The sequence below is a fragment of the Carassius carassius genome, chromosome 13 (assembly GCF_963082965.1).
Source record: "Carassius carassius chromosome 13, fCarCar2.1, whole genome shotgun sequence".
NCBI classification, from domain to species: domain Eukaryota; kingdom Metazoa; phylum Chordata; class Actinopteri; order Cypriniformes; family Cyprinidae; genus Carassius; species Carassius carassius.
Genome location: NC_081767.1, coordinates 17,181,335 through 17,198,039, shown reverse-complemented (window position 1 = coordinate 17,198,039; position 16,705 = coordinate 17,181,335).

The following is a 16,705-nucleotide window of genomic DNA, read 5'->3' as shown; positions in this document are numbered from 1 at the left end:
GACACGGATCTGGTGGCCACGGTGACCTCAGAACAAGAGAGAAACAGACAAATATTAGCGTAGATGCCATTCTTCTAATAATGTAGCAAGTACAAAGGGTGTTATGGGAAGTGTTTCCAGTTCCGGTTTACCTAATTAATGCAGCCTAAAAATCCTTTAACGGATTTGGATATTAAAAGCATCTTAGTATGTTATGTGTATGCCAGGTTAAAGAGATGGGTCTTTAATCTAGATTTAAACTGCAAGAAGGTGTCTGCCTCCCGAACAATGTTAGGTAGGTTATTCCAGAGTTTAGGCGCCAAATAGGAAAAGGATCTGCCGCCCGCAGTTGATTTTGATATTCTAGGTATTATCAAATTGCCTGAGTTTTGAGAACGTAGCGGACGTAGAGGATTATAATGTAAAAGGAGCTCATTCAAATACTGAGGTGCTAAACCATTCAGGGCTTTTTAAGTAATAAGCAATATTTTAAAATCTATACGATGTTTGATAGGGAGCCAGTGCAGTGTTGACAGGACCGGGCTAATATGGTCATACTTCCTGGTTCTAGTAAGAACTCTTGCTGCTGCATTTTGGACTAGCTTTAGTTTGTTTACTAAGCGTGCAGAACAACCACCCAATAAAGCATTACAATAATCTAACCTTGAGGTCATAAATGCACGGATTAACAGTTCTGCATTTGACATTGAGAGCATAGGCCGTAATTTAGATATATTTATGAGATGGAAAAATGCAGTTTTACAAATGCTAGAAACGTGGCTTTCTAAGGAAAGATTGCGATCAAATAGCACACCTAGGTTCCTAACTGATGACGAAGAATTGACAGAGCAACCATCAAGTCTTAGACAGTGTTCTAGGTTATTACAAGCGGAGTTTTTAGGTCCTATAATTAACACCTCTGTTTTTTCAGAATTTTTCAGTCAGCAATTTATAATCCTCGCATAACAGGATTAACCATTTTATGCAACACACAAACCTATAAAAATACATCTTATTAAGGACTTACATAAAGAGCGTAAAGAAAAGTTTGTGTGTGTGTTTAGGAATGTGGGTGTTTCGTTTCTCCTTTGAGGCTGCTCACGTGACAGTGGAATTTATCATCCAGAGGGTCATAAATAATTTAAATCCAGCCAGGCTGGCGCCAGGCCAGGCATTTAGTTTAGAGAGAGTTGGGTTTATATACCTGAATTCAAAATCTACAAACTTTGGGTTTGCATTGTTTTAGATTCAACGAACCGTGATTCATTAGTTCAGAACCATTGAATCGATGACTGCTCATCAGTTACATTAATCTGTGTAAAACATTTTTCTATATTGCTTAATTGTATTTAAATATTCAGTTATTTTTGTTATAAGAAAAAAGTTATTAAACCTGTTCTTGTTACGTTACGCTGCCGGAAGGAACACGGAGCCGAGGATAAACGGAATAAGGCTTTATTAAATCCAACACAGGGGATATCCAACATGGAACACATAGGAAGACACACATAAGCGGTTAGTAGACCAGACCAAACTGAACTGAAAGGACAAGGCTTAAATACATGGGATAATTGGGGAAACACAGGTGGATGGAATGACTAAATTAACCGGGACATGGAACACATGGGGAATAAAATAGACACACCTGGGAACTAATCAAACCAAACACGGGAGACAGAAACTGAGTCACAGGGGCAAAAACACACTGAATGAGTCCAGGGGTGTAACAGTTGTACTGTATGTTCTACTTCTACAGTACATTTTTTTTTCTAACAAAATTTCAATATCGTGATAATACAGTGTATACAGTGATAAAACCATTAGAATCAGAATCAGAATGAGCTTTATTGCCAAGTATGTTTACACATATGAGGAATTTGTTTTCGTGACAGAAGCCCCGCAGTGCAACAGAATGGCAGCAACAGAACAAAAAACACATAATAAAAGAATTAAACATACAAATAAGTAGGTAAGGAATGACAATATACAAATTGACAATTGTATGGCAGGTATATTAGAATAAGCAGTTATGTATGTACAGGTATATCATGTGCAAAAATGTAAGTGTATACTAAGTATGTGTGTTAGATAAATAAGTGTATGTGTATATAAATAAATATATTAGCAATTAATCACAACATGAAAATTTGACACCGGCATATCCCTAGTCCTAATACCACCTCCACCCAGCATGGCGAACTGTGCCTTCCCTCCCGGGTCTGTAGGTACTCACCTGGCCTGTCCGGTGATGCTTATATGGCCTTTGGAGATCTGCCTTTGCCTTACACGCTACGGTGTTATTGCAGGTTCATCAGGCCAAGGCACTGATGGACCTGCACAAGGGTGGTCATGATCCGAAAGTTCTGAAAGAGCTCCGAACTGCTACTGACCTTGCGCTCTGAGTGATGAAGTTCACCGTATATTTTCTGGGCCATGCGATGTCCACACTTGTGATCCAGGAGAACCATCTGAAGCACTGAAGCAGACTGAGGTGGTTAATCACACCCTGCCACGGCGGGCAGCTGCTGCCTCCATCTGCAGCTGTCCACAGCGCCCCAGCCTGCTCGTCGCTGAGGGCAGCCCCCTGCATCTGCCCCACTCTCACATCGCATCTGCAGCAGCCTCCAGCAAGCGGCACCATGGAGCTGGATGTAGGCAGGCCCACCCACCAGTCCTGGCCCCGTCAAACATGACAGTGAATGGAAGAGCAAGAGCCCCCGGGACGGGTGACCCAGAGAGGGAGGAAGCTGCTCTTTGGGGGATGTTGTGAAGGAACTGCTCCCACCCCTCAGAGGAGGACCGGGTGGAGAATCTGGAAAATCTCAATGAGAGAGCAGTTTCCTCTGTCTCTGGGTCTAGGAGGGCACAAAGAGTCACTGAAACTATTTCAGAGGCTCCTGGGGCCTATGGCAGCTTCAGCGGCACTTACACCACTAGGGCTATTGCATATGAGACTGATTCAACATTGGCTTCATGGCCGAGTCCTGAGGTAAAACTAGCCTGTCACCAAACCTTCATCCTGTGGTCAGATATTATGTTCCTTCAGGCAGGAGTGCCCCTAGAACAGGTCTCCAGGCATTCTGTGGCTTACATGGATACCTTCACCACCAGCTGGGGGGCCACGTACAACAGGCACACAGTGTCAGGGTTTGGAAGGGTCCCCATTTGAAATGGCATATCAATTGCCTAGAGTTGTTAGCAGTGCATCTTGCCTTGAACCGTCTCAAAGGGCACTTATGAGGCAAGCACATGCTGGTCCGGATAAACAAAACAGTGACTGTTGCGTACATCAACCGACAAGATGGTTTGCACTCCCGTTGCATGTCACTCCCGTTGCATGTTGCGGCTGACTCCTAGGTAATCCTAAGGCCTTGGCCCAGCTATGGGCCCAAGGTTCCCACTACTCCCTTCAGGGATCAGGTGGTGAGCCTGCAAGCGCAACCTCTGGAGGAGGCAGACCCTGCCCTAGCTTTGTAGACCAGACATAAAGCTTTAGGCCCTCAGACCAGCTCTTTGTCTGTTAAGGAGGCCGGCAGAAGGGGAAGGCTGTCTCTAAGCAGAGGATTGCCCACTGGATAGTGGATGCCATCACCCTGGCTTATCAGACATAGGGTGTGCCCTACCTGATCAGGTTGCGAGCTCACTGTACATGAAGTGTTGCATCTTCCTGGATGCTGACTCGAGGTGCCTCACTGACAGATATTTGCAGAGCTGCGGACTGGGTGACTCCCAACACCTTCACTAGACTCTATAGCCTTTGTGTGGAGCCAGTATCCTCCTGTGTTCTCACCTCAAATGGGTAGAGGCTCTGAGAGGCCCGGTTAGTGTCTTACTAGGCTTACTGTAACTGCTCCAGACTGTCCGTACTGTGGACCCTGTCAAGCTTCTCCATCCCCTTTGCAGCCAGACATAGCGGAACGTCCGTCGCAAGGCCTTCACTCGATGAATCCTTGAGAACCAGTAGACGGCTGGGTTCCATATGTGAGACCTAAGTGGATCCCATATGTGTAAAGTCCATGGTATAGCCCCAGATACTGTGTTTTCCCAGCAGACTTCTGACATTTCCCATTTCCTAAAACACGTCCAGTCGCCACAGCTGCTGTACCACCCCTGAGCAGCCGGGTCACGGATTCGGCTCCTCAGTGAAAATTTGTAATGCGTTGCACCTGCTGCCTTTTTATGCTCACGCTGTGATTAGCGGTAGTTGGATGCAATAATTGCATGCCAATTTGCATTGGCTTGTTTTGTTTACATTCAAAGTAGATTGGTCTCTCTAAGCGAGATCCCAATTCGTCGTTCAACCACGTTACATCTCTGTTCCCTCCTTCAGGGAACGAGAGTTACATATGAGATATTTTCAGCAATGAAAAAATAAAATAATTAAATAGTTTATTGAGCATCAAATCAGCACATTAGAATAATTTCGGAAGAGTCATTTGACGCTGAACACTGGCTGCTAAAATGATGTATTATTTTTATTTCAATATTAACTTATAACAAAATACAGCTATTTTAAATTTTTCTATAATACTTAACTGTATAAAGTAAATATTAAATATAAATTCAGCCTTGGTGAGCATAAAAGAGGTAGTGTATGTACGAATGTATTTTACAAATAAAAATAAATATATGAATCTATTGATAATGGAAAGATCTACAACCACACAAGTTTACTTTGCTGTAATTTACAGACCACATAAACGTGGTAAATTTGTACATTTCTGTAAATGTGCCAGTTTAGACAGGACCACTTTGGCAAGTTTACTTGAGTTTATTGAACACAATTTATCTTTGGCGGTATGGTTCCTTATGGGGCTTCAGCCTGACTTGAAGCCTAAGTGATCTGAAACAAAGAAGACGACAACCAGAAGGTGCACGGTAATATGCTCATGCTTATAAGGGGAGGGAGGGAGGGTTGTGAGCTGTTTGAACATGCTTACCGAGCAGTGATGCCACGCATGGCCGTAGCCGAGCTTTGAAAATTAGTGAGGTCCAGGGGGTTTCTATAATAACCCCCTTATTATAGAATTTTGCTATAATAACCCCTATAAATACAACAAATTATATACTCTAACACTTGAAAAGAGACAGAAATGTAGATGTTTTTGGAGGGATGCTCATTTTTAAATCATACCCTATTTATTGCATCAAAGTTTGTTAATACTTTACTATATTTATGGGGTGGATAATATTGTCAGTTGTTTATTATTCATGCAACTGTGATGGGAGTGAACTATTGAGATGAATGCACTTTTGATCTACATTTTAATCTGTATATGATTGGTCCATTGATCATGTGATTTGTATTCTGCTTGTTCTGTTAACACATCTGTTGATGGAATAATCAGTGACCTAGTGTCATAGGTTGGTTACAAAAAGAGGTGGAGACTGTTGCCCTTTAAGACCGTGCTTGAGAGACTGACAGGTGTCTCGTTTGGATTGCATCACTACGTGGAGGGCGACGCCCTGTCAAGTGTTATGTGCTGTTGCTGGCATCTGAGAAGGAACACAAGAGCAGTGATAACCGAACATTTTACGGCTGTGCAGAAAACCGTGATTTGAAGTGTTGTGAAGACGTAGAGCAATCACAGGCGCAGCTCTTGGAGACGAGTGAGTCAGCGTGTGTTTGGAGTCGAGTACATCAGTGGCTGACTAGCAGAGTAACCACGTTTGTACAACTGTTTTGGAGACGAGTGAGACGGTGACGGAGGGTTTGTGCAACGCTGGAAATTGATTAGACTGGGTAGTGGGCACTGCTACCCAGTCATACTGTGAGTACAACCCCAGTTTGAAGATCGTTTGATGGATGTTATTGTGACCATTTTCGGCATCTAATTCCTAATAAATAGAGACTAGGAACTAATTGCCAGTGTACTAGCCATAGCTCTTAGTTTTCCTTTTTTGTAGTGGTGTGACTTATTTGGTTGCAGTGTATATTGGTTGGTGTGGGTATTTGTGTGCACAAGTGAGAGTGGTAGTAGGCTACGTTAGCTCTTGCTAACATTGGACTGGAGATACTGGTAGTTGTTTCTTATTTTTCTCTTTAGTACACGACTGGCTGGATCTGTGGAGACCTATGTGTGGTGGGACCAACCCAGGACATTCATTCGGCTGACCATAAAGACTTTATATTGGACTGTGCTGAGGACTACATCATTTTAATAGTTGTTTTACTATTTAGATAATTCTGATTTTATGGTTATAAAATATTTTGTAATTCAATCTACTACTGTTGAGTGTCAATCGTGCCCAGCCCTCAGTCAATAATTGAATTTGGTGAACTTGGGTCCTAGGTTTTTGTAAACAACCTAGGTGGCGTAGTCGGCTACTTTTTATGTAAGTGGGGTTTAATACTAACAGTGTTGGTGGTAGAAAGTATTATAATCGTGCAGCCCTTGAACCATCCCCCTTCGTGCCACGCCACATCTGGCGTAGTCGGCAGGGTGTTTCTGTGAACCTGTGTGAGGGACTGAGGACGTTTTGACACTCAGGTGGTAGATTGAACTAGGGTAAAAATGTTGATGCCAGTTTTCCCTGGGGCTCCTTGGGTTTCCAAATTTAGTGGGACAGGTGATGGTTTGAGTTATGGGGATTGGAAGGAGCAAATGCAAGGACTTTTAGAGGCTCAAGAAATGAATGAAGCAAAGAAAGTAAAGATTTTATTAGGTGCTTTGGGTGGGAATGCAAAACGAGAGATAAGTGTCTTGGCAGAGGAAGAACGTGATAAGTTGACCAAGATTTTTGAACCGTTAGATGCTCTGTATGTTGGAGAAACCCCCTTGCCTGTTCTCCGGTCACAATTTTTTAGCTGCAGACAGAAGTCAGAGGAGTCTTTTAAAGCTTTTGTTTTACGGTTGCGAGAACTCTTTCGGAGGTTACAGCGACGCAGCCCAGAGGGAACCCTGGTGGAAGATCAGCTGAAGGAACAGCTATTGCTGGGGATGGAGGATGGGCCGATGCAGAGAGCCTTGAAGACGTATGCCCGCCATCATGCAGAAGGGACCTTTGCTGAGCTGCACCAAGAAGCGTTATTGCTGGAGGTTGAGTATGGCCATGGGAGGTATGAGACCGCATGTGCTGCCATAAGTCAGCTTGATACACCGAATCCACGTCCATATAGGCCTGACTGGAAAGCGGAGTTAAAATGTGAAATTTTGGAGGAAGTCAAGGGCCAGATTCAAGAGTTGACTCAGGAGGTGGTAAGAGAGTTGAGGACTTCTAATCGTGCAGCCCCTGTAAATCCTGCATCTGTGCAACAGCCGGCTTTTTCTGTGCCTAGAAGGAGAGAATATCAGTCGATTAACCGATGGGACCCTGATGGTAGACCCATTTGCCGACGCTGCCAACAACCAGGTCATGTGGCCCGTCATTGTAGAGAGAACAGAGAGCCCAGACAAGCTTTAAACGAGAATGCCCTGTTGTAGAGGTCCAGACAACAGGGTTACGTGCTCCAATCGATAATCAAGAGGCCTATTCTTTTATTGATAACCACTCCTTTATTGCTAATTGTCCTATAGTGGCTGTTGTGATTCAGAACGTTCCTTGTAAAGGCCTGTTAGACACTGGGTCGCAGGTAACTCTAATGTGGCAGAGTATGCTAGAAGAGACTTTTCCTAGCTATAGATTGGGTGATACCCCTCTGTTGACACTGAGAGCTGCAAATGGTCTAGAAATCCCTTATGTGGGGTACGCATTGTTGGACTTTGAAGTGGCAGGCATCCAACTTAAGGGAAGGGGTGTTGTGATTGTCAAGGATGAATTTTCCACTAATCCTTTAATTATTGGAATGAATGTTATCTCCTCTTGTTGGAATGCTCTTTTCCAGGGCTCTGCCCAGTCTCTGTCATTTCAGAACCCTACAGAACAGCAGGTGTGGAAACAGGCCATGGCAACATGTCAACGTGTTGCTGCTTGGGCTCAAGATGATGGGTTCCTGGGCTATGTGTGGCTAGCTAGTCGTCGCAGGAGATGGATTCCACCCCAGAGCGAGGTCATCGTGTGGGGCCGTGTCCGAATGGGCCAACAGAACCGCAGTTACTGTGGATTGGTGGAGCCCCTGTTAGAGCTGGATGGGTTGGCTGCTTCCCGGACTGTGGCTATCGTTAAGGATGGTAGGATTCCTATCAGATTGTGTAATTTGCAGCCTTATAAAGTGTCCGTAGGCCGGTACCAGAAGCTTGGTCGGCTGTATGAAACGTCTGGCGTGGACATTTATGGCCAAAGAGATCTTGAGTTGACTTTGAGCACAGATGGGGTCGTCGATATTCGTGTGGTCGAAGCTGGAATCTCGGAAGATGAGGTAACTGTTGATGGGGTGAGTCCATTGATGCTCGGATCTGAATTAACTGATCAACAACGTCAAGTTTTTGATGCACTTGTGGGGAAGTGGAGTGGAGTGTTTTCTAAGAATGAGGATGATCTGGGGTTTAATGAGACTTAAGAAACATTGACCACCGTAAGTCAAGCTGAATGGTTTAGTACCCTTGATTTGGCGAGTGGCTATTGGCAAGTGGGGGTGCATGTGGACGATCGCCAAAAGACTGCTTTTACAACTCCGCTGGGGCTATTTGAATTCCAACGTATGCCTTTTGGCCTTTGCAATGGACCAGCTACGTTCCAGCGATTAATGCAGCACTGTTTGAGTGACTATATTGTAGATTTTCTGTTGGTCTATTTGGATGATGTTATTGTATATTCCATAGATTTTGACACCCATCTTCATCATTTGGAGCGAGTATTCCAGCGGCTGGCACAGTACGGACTGAAGTTGAGGATGGACAAGTGTCAGTTCCTTCAGCAACAAGTGAAATTCCTGGGGCATGTAGTGGACAAGACCGGCATCAGCCCGGATCCTGGTAAAACTGTGGCAGTACAAGAGTGGCCTGTTCCAACCACAGTTCGAGAGGTGAGGGCATTCTTGGGCCTAGCTGGCTATTATAGGCGGTTTATCTCCAATTTTGCTCGGCTGGCACAGCCATTAAATGCCTTGTTAGTAGGAGTTCCAGTCAACAAGAAGTCAAATAATCAGAGGATCGAGTGGACTGTGGAGTGTCAAGCTGCATTTGAAAAATTAAAGCTCTGTCTCACTCAGGCTCCTATCCTAGCGTTTGCTGATTTCTCTCTGCCATTTGTTCTTTATACTGATGCTAGTCACCAGGGGCTGGGAGCAGTTTTATCTCCGGTCCAAGATGGGCAAGAGCGAGTGATCGCGTACGCAAGTCGCAGCCTCCATCATGTGGAATGAAATGACGCTAATTATAGCTCTTTTAAGTTGGAGTTGCTAGCTCTAAAATGGGCTATGACAGAGAAATTTAAAGACTATCTGACTGGAGCAAAATGTACTGTGGTTACAGATAATAATCCGGTGGCCCACCTACAGACCGCGAGACTTGGAGCGGTGGAACAGCGCTGGGCAGCCCAATTGGCAAATTTTGACTTCACAGTGAAATATCGAGCTGGGCGTGAGAATGCTAATGCTGATAGTCTGTCCAGGTTCCCAGTAGATTGAATGGCTCCTATTGAGGTACGACGAGTTGAGGCAACAGAAGATGCCTGTCAGCCAGTAACTGACCTCCCAGATGTTGAAGAGTGGCGTAAGAGCCAAGGTGAAGATGAGGAACTTCAACAGATATGGAAGTATGTGGAGTCAAGTAGTGTACCTTCGACCATGGAGCGAGCCAATATGTCTCTAACGGTGAAACAACTACTTCGACAGAGCGTTAAGCTTGTGATCCAAGATGGTGTTTTGTATAAAAGAATGATCGACCCCAGTACCCATGAGCTGCATCTACAGATTATCTGCCCGGCATCTAGACGTGAGGAAGTATGGCGACGATACCATGATGCGTCTGCACATGCAGGAGTTTCACGGACACTTTCGAGGGTCAGACGCCACTTTTTCTGGCCGAAGATGGAGGAAACTGTCAAGGGGCCCACCTGGGTTGTGTCGCTTGTGGCCTACAGAAAGGTAAGAATGAGAAGGCCCCCCTTAATCCAATCCTGGTATCATTCCCCTTAGAAGTGGTCTCATTAGACTTCTTGACATTAGGCCGTCCAACCGATTCATGTCAAAACATTTTAGTCATTGTTGATTTGTTTACTCGTTATGCATGGGCTATCCCTACGAGCAATCAAACTGCTAAGGTGACAGTTAGGGCTTTGTGGGAACAGGTCGTCCAGACATTTGGTTGTCACTTAAGATTCCATTCTGATATGGGCCCAAATTTTGAATCCGCATTGATGAAAGAATTTTGCTATCTGTATGGTACAGTTAAGAGCCGAACAACCCCGTACCACCCGGCTGGGAATGGTAGAGTAGAGAGGATGAATGAGACATTGTTGGGAATGCTGCGTACGTTAGAGAGAGATAAGCAGGATAGGTGGCCAGAATTTCTCCCCGAGTTGATGCAGGCGTATAATAATACCATACATGGGGCTACAGGGTTTACACCTTCGTATTTGATGTTTGGTCGTTCCTTGCGGACCCCTGTAGATATGAGCCTTGGAGTGGGAGTAGGACAAACTAGAAAGGATTTGACTGGGTGGGTACAAGAGCACCATGAAAAACTGAGTTGGGCTTATGCGGTAGCAAAAAGAGCCATGGATAAGACTGCAATAATATCAAAACGGATCTATGATCAGGGTGCCAAAGCTACCCTGTTGTTGGCGGGTCAGCGTGTTTGGGTTCGGGACCGAAATAGACAGGGACGCGGGAAGTTGTGCAGTTGGTGGGATCCTACACCTTATGTTGTACTAGGGACTCTGGGGAATACGGGACTGGTGTATCAGGTGAGACCAGAACAAGGGGGAAAAGAGATAAGTTTGCATCGAAATGCCCTTAAGCTGTGTTCTGCTCCGGAAATAAGATACCCGCAACCTGTAGTGCCTGAAGTGACAAGGCGACCGTTGAATCCTATGCCTTTTAGCACGTGGGTTGCCTCAGAGCCTGATCATGTGAATGAAGAGAATCAAGTTAGACGTTCTGTACGTCCGAATTTAGGGCAACGTCCTTTGCGGTATAGATGAAGGGTTTTAAGTAATTGCAGGGACTGCTGACATTTTAGTGTGGGGGGATGTGATGGGAGTGAACTATTGAGATGAATGCACTTTTGATCTACATTTTAATCTGTATATGATTGGTCCATTGATCATGTGATTTGTATTCTGCTTGTTCTGTTAACACATCTGTTGATGGAATAATCAGTGACCTAGTGTCATAGGTTGGTTACAAAAAGAGGTGGAGACCGTTGCCCTTTAAGACCGTGCTTGAGAGACTGACAGGTGTCTCGTTTGGATTGCATCACTACGTGGAGGGCGACGCCCTGTCAAGTGTTGTGTGCTGTTGCTGGCATCTGAGAAGGAACACGAGCAGTGATAACCGAACATTTTACGGCTGTGCAGAAAACCGTGATTTGAAGTGTTGTGAAGACGCAGAGCAATCACAGGCGCAGCTCTTGGAGACGAGTGAGTCAGCGTGTGTTTGGAGTCGAGTACATCAGCGGTTGACTAGCAGAGTAACCACGTTTGTACAACTGTTTTGGAGACGAGTGAGACGGTGACGGAGGGTTTGTGAAACGCTGGAAATTGATTAGACTGGGTAGTGGGCACTGCTACCCAGTCATACTGTGAGTACAACCCCAGTTTGAAGATCGTTTGATGGATGTTATTGTGACCATTTTCGGCATCTAATTCCTAATTAATAGAGACTAAGAACTAATTGCCAGTGTACTAGCCATAGCTCTTAGTTTTCCTTTTTTGTAGTGGTGTGACTTATTTGGTTGCAGTGTATATTGGTTGGTGTGGGTATTTGTGTGCACAAGTGAGAGTGGTAGTAGGCTACGTTAGCTCTTGCTAACATTGGACTGGAGATACTGGTAGTTGTTTCTTATTTTTCTCTTTAGTACACGACTGGCTGGATCTGTGGAGACCTATGTGTGGTGGGACCAACCCAGGACATTCATTCGGCTGACCATAAAGACTTCATATTGGACTGTGCTGAGGACTACATCATTTTAATAGTTGTTTTACTATTTAGATCATTCTGATTTTATGGTAATAAAATATTTTGTAATTCAATCTACTACTGTTGAGTGTCAATCGTGCCCAGCCCTCAGTCAATAATTGAATTTGGTGAACTTGGGTCCTAGGTTTTTGTAAACAACCTAGGTGGCGTAGTCGGCTACTTTTTATGTAAGTGGGGTTTAATACTAACAGTGTTGGTGGTAGAAAGTATTATAATCGTGCAGCCCTTGAACCATCCCCCTTCGTGCCACGCCACACAACCATACATATTCCTGTTATTGTTTTTATTTATAACCATTGTATTGCTGAAAACTTTGTCTAGTGCTCTTATGAATGTTTATAGCATGATTTGTGAAAGGTTAACTACTATACTGAATGAATTAGCATAGATTTATTAATGGTTAAGGTCTGTGTATTTCATTTCATTCTTTACCCTAACTTACTTGTTCTACAGATCTCTCCCCTAGTGTTAGACAGCGTTTTGATAGCGCTGATAACGTTTGTGACAAGTAATATAATTTTTTTTTTCCTTACAGAATGTCATAGTTTGTCAGCAATACCCTGTCCCTGGACTTTTTTAGAGTCGTAGATCGTCACCTCTAGTGGTGCAGAAGATAAATCGTGTGTCCTACATATTTTGACGGGATTGACACTGGTTTGAATTCGCCTTTGGCCAACTTTTTTCTCCCTTTTCAAATCACATCCATTCACATGAGGAGTTTAGCATCAAAGTAGTCAATCAAAGAACAATTTTTATTTTTGAACATGAAAAATTTACAGAGGTCAGGACCTCGGTGACCTCATAGCTGGCTACGCCATGGTACCACGTATATATGTCCATGTCTAATTTAAGAATGGTAGTGATTGAAGCGATTTGACATCTGACGGCATCAGCTGGTCACAGCCTATGCCTCCGCGGCCTGACTGAACTAAAGCTATTCCATCTGATTAATTATTATAATTAAAGCTACAGTTCTGCACCCTGAGCGTAGCACAATCATGCACTGAACAGACAGCTATATGGTTTAATATCCTGCTCTTTCCTCCTATTAAAAGATGTTTTTCATCCTGAGAGTGAAACTATACATCACTTTAACATTGTAATGAAAGAGACGGGAAATGAAGCAATGATGAGGGAGAAGATACTGCGAAATACAACAGAAGCGCAGGGATGAAAGATAAATTAGTGAGCAATAACTTGAGCCATGATAATAATAATAATAATATTAAAGATAAGGACTGAATCACTGATGAAGGAGGAATTGCTGTTAAATCTTGATTGAAGTTAGAATTAAGTAGGGCTAAACAGGAAATCTTCTAGATTAAAATGTGTTAAAATCCATTTCTTTATATTGATCTTACTGATATATATCTGTGGTCTGTTCCTGAACTCTGGATCTGGGATCAACACTTAGTTTTTGCTGTTTGGCATTAAAATGACTGGTCGTGTTCTCTTCTGTAACACACAGAGATGCACACTGTGCTGTTTGAGTAGGGGTCAAATAGGTTGTTTAGTCTGATATAATTCACCAAACCAAATCATTTTGAGTGAAAATTGTCTTGGTCCCAAGGGCTCTCACTCAGCCAAGTGATTTTATTTCAATTGTGAAGGCTGGAGATTAAAATGAAAGGAGGGAGAAATAATGGAATGATGTCTGCCTTTTATCTAAAAGAGCCAAGGGACCAGCTTTATCTCTAGTGGATATGCTTAACAGGAAAGAAAAAAAAACAGCAGTTTCCTTAATAAGTGCATATTAGGAGGCATCAGAAATAGCACAAGAAGAGAGAAAGAAAATGAGCAAGGAATATGATTCTCTCTGTGTGTATACAAATGCTCAAAGCCTAGTCCTTCCATTCTAGAATGGTAAACAGATTCTTCTCAGCCACAGTGTAGCAAAGCTTTCCTGACAATCTGGTGTCTAATTACTCCAGTATGCCATTCTAACCAGACAGAACAGCTGTCACAGGCTCCAATTCTTTCCACACACACTTTTAGATTCATTCTGTACCATTTCTCACCTCCATGCACAATCCTAAATTAACACTCACCAACGATTTGGTTAGTAAATAAAACAGAGTTACTCAACCATTGGCCAGTAACTATTAATAAACGTAATAACTAAAAAACATTATAGGCCAGTGGATTGATTTGTAAGAAAGAAATTTGCTGAAACAAATGTTAAAACACAAGTAGGCCTGTGTTTAAAAACAATCATGAAGTAAAAGGCCACAAAGAACTGTGTACATGACATATTATACACATAAACTTACCAGGGCCATTTTTAGCCTTTTTAGTAATAAGGCAGAGGCCCTCATCAAATAAACATGTATCTTTTTACATTATTCATGTAAATTCATAATTTAATTTACATTTTCAACATATTAGGCACAAGATTAAGAGTAAATGTGTGTATTTTAAAACATGTATTTTTAAAACAAAACAAAAATATATATTATTTGCAAATTTAATGTTCAAAAACTGATAGAATAAGGTGATAAAGTGATATTGCTGTCACTGTGTTCTACAGCCTTTAGTAATTCAATATGATGTTTACCTGATTAACGCATATTGGTGATTAACGCGGAATGCATATTGTTATAATGAATCTGAACCTGAATAAAATACTTGATTGAATGTCATAATGTAACATTATGAGAGTTAGCTCAGCAATATTGAATTTATTTATTGCACTGTCACTGCCATCTGACATATCTCGTTCTGCCTCCATTTTATCTAGATATTTAGCCCACCTGAAAAACATTTAATATACAACACTTGAGCAGAGATGGTGTAAGTGTTAATGGAGGTTTCTCAGAACCTCTCAGCATTTTCTGTCAGCATAGAGTAGCACAAACTAACTGCCCAGCTATCAATCTGTTGTTAATGATGATTATCCACTTGGTAAATAATGTGTCTGTAAGTGTTGTGCGTTTTTTAACTCTGATTAATTCCCATCCTATCAGTTGAGGGGACTTAAGCTTGATGGATGATTAATGAATTTATTTTTAACATTCATCACAAAGTAAAGCAAAAGTGCCCTTGAGATTAGCTAGGTTTTTTAGATTTGTTGAACATCGGTTATAAAATAACCTGCACATTTATGGATTTCTCATTGACTGATTACCATACATAAACTATATTTGATTAGTCAAACTAAGTGTTAAAAACAGACCATTAACTCAGGTTAAAAAATTTGAGTTTAATATATTGTGCAAAATTAGCTTTTTGAGACTTGTGATGTGTACATATGTGAAAAGAAAAAAGAAATTGTTTATTAAGTAAATTTTTACACCTATTTTTTTTTAACCTTCCTGAGCACCATACTGAACACTATTACAACTCCTAATCTTAAGACATATATTTTTGACTCAGAGTACATGTATCATAAACATACACATCCGCATGCACAGTATTCAGTATCTGACAGGTTGGAGGGGAAAAAAACACACACACATTCACTGTGAACTTAAGGGCAACCCTTGACATGAATCACACCCTCCAAAATAGCAGCAAGTGGATGCATCCTAACACCTCCCACTGGACTGCATCCATTATTAATCTCACCCCTTTAATGAGTTGTTCACAAAGACCTGATGAATTATTAAAATCATACCTTGACAGGTTTGCGTTTATCACTGCTCAGTGTTTAAGCTGGGCACCTGGCCTTTCTGCCAAGACCATATTCAAGTATTTTCTTTACACCACAACCACAGTTACCAGGCACACACATAATATATATTAACTAATGACCCATTAAGCATTATATAAGGTTTGTTAATGATTTATTAATGTAAGTTATCATAAAAAGTATATCACCAGCTCTAGAAATCGTTTTCCAAGGGCACCTAGATCAAACCAAAAGGTTTTTTTCTTTAGGAGACTTGCACTTGGCTGTGTCTATTTTATACTCCCTGCTTTTTTTAAACACCAAGTATAAAAATAAATAAATAATACAAAATGAGCAAATGTTCTTTACAGTAGCACCTGCTACTGTGGGGTCTGTGGGGGGGTTTAATCACCAAATTATTAAAGAAGTCACTCTGTCACATAGTGTCTGGTAACTGAAACTAAATAAAAACAGCATTTTGAAACAGGACATTCTTGTAACTTTTATTTTATAAATAAGATACAGTAAAGAAATAAAGCAACACGCTTTTATTAATACTCTTTACATGCAATGCAATCAAGGTCTCTGTAGATTCCTGTTCAGTAGTGAGTGAACCTTTAAACAGCCCAAAACACACACAGTCAAATCTAGTTTTTTTTTTTTTTTTTTTTAATCATTTTCAAATTCACAAATCAATTAACAGCATAGTTTACAGAATTTTAAGTTTTACAATTTAGTATATATATAATTGTATGTTATCAAAACTATTGCAATAACTCTTTTATATAACAAATAGCAGTTACATTTATTGTGTCATCTCCAGTGGAAAAATAACTTAGTTTATGAACTTTCAATGCTTCCACCTGCTGTCAGACCTCAGCATTACATTTACCACTTTTTTGTTCATCCTTTTAAGACTAAAATTTGCCTCTGAAAAGAGATTTAATTTTGTAGTCAGTTTTCATGCAATTCCCACAACTAAGCTATCCTGAGTGCAAATTTTGCTCTTTTAAAGGGGTCATATCAGGTAGGAATCTTTTTCGTTTTCTTTTTCTCTTTTTTTCTCTCTTTTATAGTGTATCTGTTGTTTAAAGTAC